Source organism: Penaeus vannamei, chromosome 36, assembly GCF_042767895.1.
Source record: "Penaeus vannamei isolate JL-2024 chromosome 36, ASM4276789v1, whole genome shotgun sequence".
Classification (NCBI taxonomy): domain Eukaryota; kingdom Metazoa; phylum Arthropoda; class Malacostraca; order Decapoda; family Penaeidae; genus Penaeus; species Penaeus vannamei.
The window spans coordinates 19,902,062-19,907,061 of record NC_091584.1 but is presented as its reverse complement, the minus strand read 5'-3'; the positions used below and the strand labels follow the sequence as shown (position 1 = coordinate 19,907,061).

The following is a 5,000-nucleotide window of genomic DNA, read 5'->3' as shown; positions in this document are numbered from 1 at the left end:
GTTCCTACAAACCAATATCACTGATGTAACTAAAGGTATTACTTTCATCATATATATGACAAAGGAATTGGAAAATCTACTTGTTTGCAAATATTCTTTTAACTCAAGATAATACATGTTCAAAGTGCCTAAGAAGATATTTTGAAACCATTAGAAAATACAGACCCATATTAAACGTGTAAAGCTAGAGAAATCTAATAATACCCCTCTTGAGTATTCCTGAGAAAATAATTCAGAATTGAATTCATTGTTTCAAAAATAAAAACTTTTATAAAAGAACCAATCTCACACTGCAAAGCAATTCCTTGATCCACATCTCGTCTGCTATATCTAAAACAGAATAGCAATCATTAACTGTAAGTAATCGTACTGATTTTGAACCCTGGGTACAGTGGACAGTACATGTATCTAGCGCAAAGGTTTAAACAAATACATATGCATATGGGACAACAAGACTTTTCATCTATTTGAGAGATAGAATGAACAAATAAGAAATAAAAATATTTATGTAAAAGACATGCCAAACTACTGCTCACTGACAAAAATGAAAACAAATAAATCACACTGCATATCAAATAGTTAATGCTAATCTTGTATGCAATACATATTCATTCAGGAAAATAAAAGACCACATCTATCAGAGAGATAGAATGAATGAAAAAGAACAAATGCTTCTGTAAAGGATTTTGGCCGAACTAATGATCAATGACAGTACTATGGGAGTCAGCCAGTTCCAGGAGAGTCGCACTCTGTGTATCTGTATCCTGAGCTACAGCCTTCAAAGTTTATTAAAAAATTCTCATTTTTCATAAATACTACCAAAATATTACCAAATATAGCTATAGCCTACTCCCTATCTAGTTACAAGATCATACTCTAGTAAAAAGGGCAGATGTTCCCTAAACACCTAATATATAAATACCTATAATGACAATAGGCTACAGTAATAGGCTAACTTCAAGCCATCTAATTGAATATCAAAACTATTACATCTTTTACATGTGTTCTTCCTTCTATGCCTTTTCTCTTAATGGAAAGCTAAAAGCATTATTCACTTCTGCTTATGTCACTCATATTAGCAATCAGCAATTTGTCGCAAATCTTTCTCAGTTGACATAAGCATGACTTTGAACAAGAAGCCATATAAGCTGTTAATCAAAGCATCAGATTGCTAAGTGTACCATCTGACAATAAATGGGCTGCAACTGACAACATAGCACCTGAAAACAGGAAAAAATACTGTGCCTTAAAGAAAGAAAGAAAGAAATATAATAATAATAATAATAATAACAATCATAATAATCATAATAGTAATTAGGCTTATTATCCATAATTAGTTATCCTAACTATGAAGGACAAAAGAATGTGACCTAATGAATGAAATTCCTTACATCAATAGCTGTTTGTAAATGCTTTTTTTTAAAGCATGCTAACTTACTGGCTATGATATTTAGTTTTAAAATATCAATTATTGATTATAAATACATGCAGCCAACAAAGTTCATATCTACATAATCTGGCATAAGATAGTAAAAACGTGCAATATAATTTACTTACATTATCATTACTTTTAGCAGTGCAGTTGTTACAACCAAATCCCTATGAAATTTTACCACTTGGTCCTGATTCTAAACATTACAGTCCTATTTAAGCAACAATTTTAAAAAAGATACGGAGAGGAAATGTTTTACTAACCGTAATGTACTTAAGATATTCTTTTTTGGCCTTTATCACTGCTTCCTTCAGTGCCTCCTGGTTCTTCAATAACTGTGTAAGTGATGAAACTGGTAGTTCAAGTAGCATGCCAGTTACCTGTGAATACAGCCCACAATAAATAGGTCATATATATGTACATATAAACACACATAAATGTATCCTGTGTCCCCTTGGATTGCATCATCCATCATCCAGGCACAATATTCTCCTTTTCAGTTCTGTTTTTCTGCCCCCTCCCTGCCCCTAACACCTGACAAACCACAGGCTGCCAGGCATCTTTTCACTGCTGGGAATCATCCTCATGGGCGATTACCTCCACACTTTTTTCTCCTCTTACTATATGCCCAAAACATCTCAACTTACTCTGCTCCCATCTATCACACAACTGCCATCAGTCTCCCTTCTTGTTCTTCACAAGCTAAAACCTCTGCAGTTGTTGCATTTGTACCCATCACCTATTCTTTTTGTATAGGTACAGTATCTCCATACTTTCACTCAAAACATCTATTTATCACTCTAATCAGCCATATCAGTGCCTCTCTTTAGCCACTTAGGACCATATCAGTATTGGTTATGCCATTCTTTATGGTAAGCAAGGAGGCTTTGATAGGTAACTCAACCCCCAGCATCTGGCAACACAGAAACCTCCTCATACCCTGAGATAGAAGTGAATGTGGATGGGTAATGAACTACTGAGCAGAATGAGTTTCTGCCACCTAGGCAGACACTCATTCTGATGGGTTAAAACCATCAAATCTAACAAACCTTCAAGATCCTCCGCCCATTTTCTTGAACACTAGACCCTTTATCTTCCAAAACACTTATTTTCCTCAAAATTCTCGGCATGCATCTAAACCACCCTGTATCTAATCTTTTCTTTGCCTATTGTCTTTCATTCCTTTTCTCCCTTTTATATCTTGTCTGTCTTATTATTATCATCACTTAACCAGCACTTATCTGCCAATCTCCCACAACCACTTAAATTCTTTGCTCCTATCATTCACTACCTTTTCATCTACCTTTCCCTACCCTTCTTACATCACACAATTTTTCTATAATCCTTATACATTTCTGCATTTGCTATGTTTATGTTTGCTTTTGAACTGTAGTCATTTGACAAAAGATCTGACAGGTCACAAAAAGAAGAGCAAAATATATAAAAGGAAAATAATGTATTACAACTATCCTTATCTTATTTTAGTATCAGAGGGAATTTTACTCTTTTAGCCTCAGAGCAGAAGATCTGCTGGGTAATATCATATCCATTCATAAAATGGTATTTTCAGGTATTTTGTGAAGGCTACAAAAGATCTATATAATATGGAAAACATTAAAAAGGACTAGTCCTCTTAGTCTGTGGTTGAATATAAGACAAACATTCTATATTTTCCATTTTGAATAGATGAAATACACATAATTAGTTTCCTCTTTCAAGTAGGGTTCTGTAGTTGCCTTTTTACTTATCTTACTAATACACCTAGGTAAAAAAAAATATTCTAAATGCAATAAGAGATCATATTACACACATCAGTTACACTATCATTGTCTAAAACATATAACCCTTAAAGAACATAACTTATGATTTAACAAGGATGTGACACATCTACTCCCATCTGCATTAATTCAATTCACACATAAAAGATGCTGCATTCTTGGAATCTACAGATCAAAATCTACATTATGCAATTTGAAAATTATGTTTTACTATAATTTTTCTGTATCTTGAGGGTATATTAGTACAATCTGCACTGCATCCTCAATCCTTGTGCCAAAATAAAGTGAAGAGGTACTGACTACATATAAAGCAGTTAGTTACTTCTATCTGTGACTTTAGATACCTGACTCAGAATAAAAAAATAAAAAAAATCTAAACAGGCACTTTGGAAATTAGCAACATTATATTGAACTTCTGTCAATTTGTCTATGGTTAGAATTTTCCTGTAGAAAAGCTGATTCACATATGGATTGGATTGGGGTAGAAATTAATTGTTTCCCTCAGTCTACGTACCTGTGCACACAACTCCTGTTCTATCTCTGAAACCTCTTGAAATAACATTACACCAAGTTTCTCGAACTTCAGTATCAGGTCTGAAAAATATTTTAAAAATTATTCATAAGCGGAGAGGAGAGTGTGAGAAAATGAAGTAAATCTACAACTCTACAAAGACCTTGTTACATATAAGCTAATCCTTCCTGTATATACTAATTGTCAAAAACCTGTTTTATCTCCATGATTAAATACAACTAGTCTACATCAAATGGAATCTTAACAATTGTTAAAAAATTGTTTTATCTTCATCATCAAATGGAGGTCTTGACAAACAAAACAGTAGAAAAAAAAATGACTTACACATATAATGAAGTAAGAGCCTTCTCCACTTTTTTCTCTAATAATGAATCGGACATCAGCAATTCTATGATCTCACTGTTTCATCTTTCTGCCACCAACATGTCTGTTATCTGCAAGAAGAATCCAGTCTTAGCATAATACAAACAGCAGCAATTCATAATTAACATTTTCCTTTCTTTTTTCACCCCATTTATTTGGCAATCTTGAAAAGTACCCATTGCAACAAGTGTAGAAAAAGTAGGAATGAGAATCTATATCTTCATAGTGCAAGAAAGTTTTTTTTTTCTTTTTTTTTTCTTTTCTTTTTTTTTTGATTTGACTGGTTTTGATCATATCTTTGTATTTCCAATGAAAACGTAATTGAAATATATCTCTTGCACTGTGTAGACATTCATACCTTTTCATACCTTTTCTACATTACCAATTTTTGTTAACTTCCATTGCTAGCATTACAACATTTAGCATTATGAATTTACTATGGAATTTATTTAATTCACATTTTCTCCTTTCTTCTATTGCTTTCCCACCTTTTCTATTCCTTCATTCATTTGCTAAGTTTTCAACTGCAATAGTCATTTACATACAGTCTCATTTATCTGATCCGGTACATATTCTGTAAGACATACTAATGTAGATGCCACTCACACACAAATTCCAATTCAACCTCTTTCTCTTTTCTCTTCTCTCTCTCTCTCTCCTCTCTCTTTTATCCTCTCTCCTCTCTCTCTCTCTCTTCTCCTCTCTCCTCTCTCTCTCTCTTTTATCCTCTCTCCTCTCTCTCTCTCTTCTCCTCTCTTCTCTCTCTCTCTCTCTCTCTTCTCCTCTCTCCTCTCTCTCTTCTCCTCTCTCTCTCTCTCTCTTCTCCTCTCTCTCCCTCTCTCTATCTCTTCTCCTCTCTCTCCTTCTCTACACCTCTCTCTTCTCCTCTCTCTCC

At 33.9% G+C, this 5,000-nt stretch overlaps 1 non-coding gene across 1 annotated transcript in view; it reads right to left on the bottom strand.

The window, feature by feature from the left end:
- Nucleotides 1–5,000, bottom strand: part of LOC113806634 (uncharacterized) — a 7,624-nt gene that overhangs the window by 996 nt on the left and 1,628 nt on the right. Inside the window, exons 3-6 of the transcript XR_011398180.1 lie at nt 4,067–4,176; nt 3,725–3,804; nt 1,696–1,812; nt 1,182–1,220 (exon numbers count right to left, since the gene is read on the bottom strand). This is a non-coding gene — a transcript (uncharacterized protein). The remainder of the gene's footprint in view (nt 1–1,181; nt 1,221–1,695; nt 1,813–3,724; nt 3,805–4,066; nt 4,177–5,000) is intronic.